Source organism: Mercenaria mercenaria, unplaced genomic scaffold, assembly GCF_021730395.1.
Source record: "Mercenaria mercenaria strain notata unplaced genomic scaffold, MADL_Memer_1 contig_4146, whole genome shotgun sequence".
Lineage (NCBI taxonomy): Eukaryota > Metazoa > Mollusca > Bivalvia > Venerida > Veneridae > Mercenaria > Mercenaria mercenaria.
In genome coordinates, this window is record NW_026462353.1 from 44,355 (window position 1) to 52,222 (window position 7,868).

The following is a 7,868-nucleotide window of genomic DNA, read 5'->3' on the forward strand; positions in this document are numbered from 1 at the left end:
ATTGAAATAATTACAATTGTATGTTTTGCTTGACCTTCACTTTTTTAGGTGTGACGTCATTGTCCAAAGATTCATGAATAGCGAATATGCATTTGTTAAAGCGGGATCAGTTGGCCTATTTTAGAAATAAATAAAAATAATAAATAAAAAAATCCTTTAATTGATTTTTTCTCATGTAATCTTATCAAACTTGATTTGTAGCATCTTTATTAGGCCCGCAGCCAACTTTGTTCAGCTGGGACATTTGACCCCTTTTAGGGGCTGCTAGAGCTAAAACTAGAAATGCCTTTATACAGCGTCTCATGAACAGCTTGGTGGATCTTTGTCATACTTGGTCTGGAGCATCATTATAAGGTCCTCTTCCAAATTTATTTATATAGGAACTTGGGCCCTATTAGGGACCACTATAGCTAAAAGTAGATATGCCTTTCTTCGCATTAACCACTAAAATGTAATGGATTTTTATCAAACTCGATGTGTAACAATATCGTAAGGTCTCCTGCTATTTTGTTACAAATGGGGATAGGGACCAATTTAGCTAAAAATATAAACACGTTTAATGACCTCTTCTCATGAACCGCTTCATGAATCTTCATCAAACTACTGCTGTAATTATTCGTCTAAGGATAAAGGAAACAAAATTGCAATCCTACGAAACGTTTGCGAAAAATTAAAAGAGAACCATTTAAATTGTTAAAGTGCGGTGTTTAGTTTTGCAATTTGAAAAATGTTAGATGAAAGATGAATGTTAGATGAAAAATTCATAAACTTCTTTCCTTATTACAATTCGCCGACCATCATTTTTAAAGATATTTCTTGTTCAGATTTAAGTGAGAAATACGCGCTGTATGTCTCACTAATTGTATTATCCCCAATGGAGCAAACAGTACGTGTTTTTTCAACATCTTTAGTCCGTAATATCATTAAACTACTTTACTCAAGTTAATTAAGATGATTTCTCTCAACAGTACCTTATGTTTGCCATAGTTTGATACAGAAAACCCATGTGTGAAATCCTGCATTTCAGTTTGATATTTTTTATATTCCTCTAACATTTATGTGTGCAAACCTTCAAACATTAATCTTGTCTAATGTAAAACTAAAAAGATAGCATTAAAATACTTTTAACATAAAATTGACAATTTATTGTTTGTCGATTGAATTAATACAATTATTGGGTTATATAATTCATTTTATCGTAATAATGCATTACATAACTCCTATCCACCAATTACAAGGAAGCACAACTGAGTATTTTTCATATACCTTAGCAACAAACTGTAATTTTTACTTTTCTTAGTTTAAATAAATCAAAATAACACTTAAAACCGTGTACTTGGGGAAAAATTAGTTCTTTGTAGAACTCAGATTTTAACATTTGAACTATATTTGATGTGTTCAACAATGTGACAAAATTGAAGTCTCATAACCTCTGTGATCTAGTGGTTACATGCTAAAGTATTAATCCAGAGGTCCGTGGTTCGAATCCAGATCCAGGCATCAAAAATATTTAGATGCTCTTGAGTGTATCTTGGCCAACTAAGGGGTCAATACTTTTTCGTCCCAGGGAAGACGAATTTGTGTGTATCGGTACTTTACACCAGCAACGTTAACGAACCAGGCTGTGTATTCGCAAGGAGCTAGGCTAAATTGCCAGGACATACCTTATCTAAAGGATTTCTCTTTAAGTATTATGGAGGCTTTTTCGCTATGTCCCTCTGGTCAGATCGCTCCGTGTTTGTTCTGGTAGAGGATGAATGTGGCGCCCTGAGTGTGTATAAGCGTGAAATGTTTTGTATTACGGCATAAAACACTTGAAATTACGTATCTATTTTGCTAAGAATTGCTATTAATATATAATTTTGCGAAATGTTTCAATTGTTATTTTATACCATTAGATGGTACAGCCTATTAACTCCTCCAACTTTATTGCATTTTTAGCATTTTAATCTGTTTCATTTTTGCTAGAAAAGTGTCGGGCCTGCAGTGTCTACAGGGTGCTACGCCGACGAGTTTAGTTCAACATTTACCCAACTGTCGGAAGTTTAAGGATCATATACGATCGAACGTAAACGTAGGAGACAGTATTATAATCGTATCTTCTCTAATATCTGAGGGAAGTCTGATATCAAAGCGCCTGTGGTAAAAAATTCAGAATATTTCAATAAACAACCTGTAAAACCTAATTCCATCGCCAAAACACGTGTACATTTGCGTGGATCGGGTATATTAATCGGACAAGCTCGCGGAAACAAAAACTTATGATCTGAAGTGACTTTTTTGACAATGCAAGAGTTAGTGACCTAGTGCTACATGATGGTTTAAAACTAAATGGAAAAACAAAATGAATGAACATGTGACGCGAAAGACTTCTAAAAATATTTATGTGTTTGTTTGATCAATGATTTATCACCATAAATGATTATACTAGATAAAAGAAGTAAGATTTGCCTAAACATATCAGGTAAACGTGCTGCAATTAAGCGTCACGTCACGTTGTATGCTAATATATGACTGACTAGACAATCTAAATAGATTTGCAATTTTCCTACGACATAGAAAATATACTAAAGTCGTTTTGTATGAAATGAAAATTAAACGTAAATGCTAAGATCTCAGACTACTCAAAGTAAAAGATAACTAGCTTAATTACAAATCACCTTGATATATGATAATTAAACTACTTGCAGTTCAAATGGAAAATACATCGGGTAGAATTATCAACCAACATATCTGCAAATCTTGTCAAAAAAGAGTCAAGATGATCTCCAGCGTTTCATATTTATTAATGGAAACATATATATTTCACAGGAAGATTTCCATGCAAAGTTTTTGCAGCTAGAGTCTCAAGTGACGTCATTAAATAAGCGTCTACAACAGGAAGAGGAGAAAGTATTTAGACTACAAAGACAAGATTAAATATTAAAAAGACAAGATGAAATATTAAAACAACAGCTGAAAAATTGCACTATCTTGCAATCGGAGAAGTTTGAAGATGCAAAAGGTATTACCAAGTGGTTTTTTTTTCTATTTAACAATATTTCGGAATTGAAAGTTGTCTCGTAAAAAGGACTGTTGAGTAAAGGAAAAATTGTCACGCTTATATTGAATTAGCAAGGAAACTTATAAGTAGTGACTTCAACTTGATTCGTCTCTACATTTCTGTAGGATAACCATACTATGTTGCATATAATACAAAATATAGGAAAAACAGTGAACATTACACGATACAATGTTGAGCATATATTTGAGGAAGAAATATGATGCAAAGCTCAAACGCGGTCTTCAAATAGATTCAGCTTTCTCACATATGCTCACCTGCAGCAATCGAATAACCCCCAATCATCTTAATATCTTAGTCGAGTGTGGTATTTGTAGAAAATCTGTGATAGTCATACAACTCCTAAATGAGTGGTTATCGATCTACTGTTTTGTATCATGTGTGTATACAAGAAGTATACCGTAAACTTTTCCTAAATTATAAGAGAGATAAGATGTAGACAAATCAATTATTGAAAAGGCGTCTCTGATTAATCAAATTCAAGAACGGGTCCCATAGGGTCTATGTATTAGAAACTATGATACACATTTACAGATCACTCTACAATGAAAAAGATTATCTCTTCTATACAATTTCCTTCATAGGTAAAGGAACTGAGTCATTTACAATACTTCAAAGATTTGCAAATCTTCATTCTGAGAAAAAAGAAAACTGTTTGTTTGTTTTAGGTGTAACGCCGATTTTTAAAACAGAATTTCGGTTATGTTACGGCTGGCAGTTAACTTAACCGGTGTTCCTGGATTCTGTACAAGTAAAAACCTGTTCTCCGCAAGTAACTGCCAGCTTCCCCACATGAATCAGAGGTGGAGGATGATTACAGACACAATGTCTTTTGTCGAATCGTCGCCTGCTCGCCGCCTGCCCGAGGATCGAACAAAAAAAAAAAGAAAAATGTATGCTATGAGCTACACCCTTTGATACGTCCTCCGTTAAAGATTGGATTGTCCTTATTTTCTACTGACAAACCAGACAACTCCATTTTCGAAATTCTTGTAGTATAATTTATTGAAAGTTCTTTGATTATTCAGACTTACAATCAAATACTTATTGCTAGTTAAGAAGAGTCTATCATGATTCCATTATACCGGTGTTTGTTCGAAGAAACTGTCCATATAATTTAGGTAACATCAGGTTACATAAAACTCCCACTACAACTCCCTCTCGGGTTTTAGATGACCATATCATCGTTAAGTCGACCACGTTTTTTGAGCCGTGACTAATTTATGCAGGACAGTTGATTCGCCAAAATAGGGTAGGAACATACATGTAATATATAGTAAAGCGGTAGAAGTTATCGATGAATGTAAACGAATGCATGGCCCAAAGGATATGGCGTTGGCTTAACAAACTTACTTTTCAAGGTTTGAGTATTGGTAAATTCACATTTAAAAAAAAATAATCGTTTGTTTCAATTAACATTGCACGAGTAAATTGTGCAGTTCATTGAATCGATTAGTTAATGATGTGTTAGCTAGTCAAAACTACTTGCCTGTTAGTCTTAGTTACCATGATGATTAAAAGTGTAGAAAATGGTCTTCAAATATTCTTGACTAAAATAAAATAAAAATAATGTATACTACATACAGAAAAACTACGGCCTGGGCTTGAACTCGCACCTCACGGGCTCTATCAATTGCGCCAGCGATATAATCGTGATCGTAATAAAACGTGAGCTCAAGCTAAAACAAAACATAATCAAAAAGTAGAAAGGTCATTTTGTAAGTAGAGAAATTTTGAAAACATGTAAACACGTATGACCTAGTAACCGAACTGTATATATCAACTTACTCTATAGAGATTTTTCAGTCTGGTATGGATCGAATATCGATATAACCCAACTGGAAAAGTGTATCATTCCGTCACGGCTCAAAACACGCGGTCGAACTATACGATGAAATTATGTAAACATAAAAACAAAAAATATCGGATATTACTATCCACAAATTCCTGCTTTAATGAAATAATAAAGTAGAACTTGCAATGTTTTATTGTAAACACGTCTATTTACAACTCGTTTAAATGAGTCAGCCGTGTTGCTGTACTTATAAAATAGAATGGTCCGGTTTATAGGTTGGTCAGGGCTACGATATGTATTGTATTTTGCCATCGACATATTTCTATAAAATGCTTCTTCCCCTTCCGTTTGGATCCACGTTTGTTTCTTTTATGAACTGTAGAAAGAATTTAGTAAATATTGAAGCTATCCTAAACATCTGAAAAATAGACAACAAACAAACAAAAATGTACTAATTTGAATGAACAAATTTTACATTTTAATTTCATTTTAACATACTAATTTAACCATATACAGTGTCATCTTAAAAGGTTGTCGTGACAACAATGGCCTTTTGTACTTTCAGAAATACAAAATAAATCTATCTTTAATATAAGTTGTTTACATTCATATTTTCGCTTCTGTTTATGTCTCAGAAGGCTCTCTCTAAACATGTCTTGAAATAGTGATTCCTCTATATATTTTGTGTAAGCATAAAAGTGTAATGTTTTTAAATGTTGTTAGTTATCTCGTGAGTTTTTATTATTTAAAACAGTGTCACTACAAGATATGATATCATGAATTTTGTTAGTCGCGGTTTGAGAACTATTTCTGCACATATACTCCGTTGTATCCGTACTTTAACGAAACATTTTATGTTCTTCACTTTCAATTCATATTATTGTCCCAATTAATGTATTCATTTTCCTCATCATTTGTATTTTACAGAGAAGTTTCAAGGACATAGCAAACATAATCTTTTCGGTTTTAGCGGAAGACATTCACGTAAGTACAAAAACGCTTTTTTATGTAAGAGGTTCAACAATATCATTATTTAATATATACCTGTATAAATTTTGTAAAAAATCGGTTTGCATTTCATATTTAAATATGAACAGGAAAAAAATCCGTATTGTAACTTTTAAATTCCGTATTGTACATTTTGTATTGTATGCTGTCGAACTATTTTCATTAATATGCATGACTTGACACAGTTCTATAAATAGCACACATAAAACTTCAATTATTTCCATTTTAATATCGATAAACATTGAAGGTTTCGTCCAATAACAAAACAACAAACAAAAAGGTAGAGGTATATAATAAAGGGGTCATTATAACAGTAGGTAGATCTTGGATTTTGTATTCGGCTCTCGTGGATTTTGCAAGATCGGATCACACTAGGCGCTTGCGCGCCTCGTGAGATTCGATCTGGCAATAATCCACTCGAGCCGAATACAGCATCCCAGATCGAGGTACTGTTATAATAACCCTATTGTATTACATGTATATTCTTCTTATTCCTACTATAGACTTTAGATCTTGTTACTCTACAATATAGCTTTTCATTCATTTCAAAAACCAACTTGGGTTCTGGGACGGCAACACTTGTAAATGTGTTGCATGTAAATAATCCCTGGAGCTTTCCGTTAGTGAGTCCCGCAGACCAGCTCTTCCAAATTTGCTTTCTGAGTTGCTTTGATTTGCCCGTTTGGTGTTTTCTTTTTTTTTTTTTTTTTTTTTTGCTTATTATTATGCCTTGAGTTTGCCATGTTTATTGTAGTTTATTAATATGCTATCGCCTCTGTGAGGAAGTTGCTGATCAATTCTTTCCAAATCTGATTGGGGAGGGGGTATACAGTTTTCACCACCATTTCTTAAGCATACACTTTTGTTTGTTTTTGTATTGCAGATCTTATTTTCCTTTCTTATGACAGTTTTTAGGCAGCAGTGTCTAGATCAGCAGCTTCAACACAGATTTTAACACTTGTAGTATTGCACATGCTTTACCAGTTCTGTTTAATATTGTAGCTCTTTTATTACTCTGTTAATTTGTTTTAATTGTTGTATAGTCGGTTCAAAAGCTCTTCAGAGTTTTTGCTTTGATCAATACTGCTGCAGATACGTACGATGGTAGCTATTACGCCGGAGCATGTTACAATTTTATTTTTGTTGTTGGGGCCCGCTATTTTTTGTTTTCGGCCGTTAAAAAAATGCAGCGGAGGGAATAAAAAAATCTAGATTTTTCAATTTTATTTTTTTTCTGAAAACGGGATTTTGTCAGCGGCGGGTTCGTAAACCGAAAGATCAAAAAATAAAGGCCTTGTAATGTTGTCTTCTTGCCGACTCAAAATAAAACTTATTGTATTGTATTGTATTCGATTACATAGACCAAATCTCGGCTTGCCTTAAAACATAAGTTAACTATAACGAAAATGGGCACATTTTTAACGTGACAGTTGTCGTTTTCTATTATTTTCACCCTTTCTTGTCCATCTGAAGGAATTAAATATGGTGTCGAACCTCTGGAAAGTAATGTCTGAAGCTTAGTTTTTGTTTTCTGTAAATACGAAATATTATAATATCAACAAATTGTTAATTTATGCTAAAAGAACATGTCTCCAGCGAAACGTTGTTAAATTTCTATTTAGTACACTGTAAGGTTAGAGTCCAAATACTGAAGGGCGCCTAGCTATACAGATGGACCGAAATACTACACTACCAATGTCACATTAACAAAAATGAATGCTTCATTGATAGCTTATATACCAGCACATACAATACAAGACATTGGGACTGGTATAATATTGTCGTATCATTATTTCATAAGTTCCGCTCATGTCTAGACATGAACAGAGAGTATAAAATATCACTTGAGTATATGCTTCCAACCAATTTTGTTCAATTGCATCTAGAGTTCACGAAAAATGATTTTCGAAGTAAAAATATTATTTCACCTTTTATGTGCTTGTGCACTGATTCCCATAGGTTAACTGTTATCATTTGTTTAAATTTTGGACCCACGTATCCAGA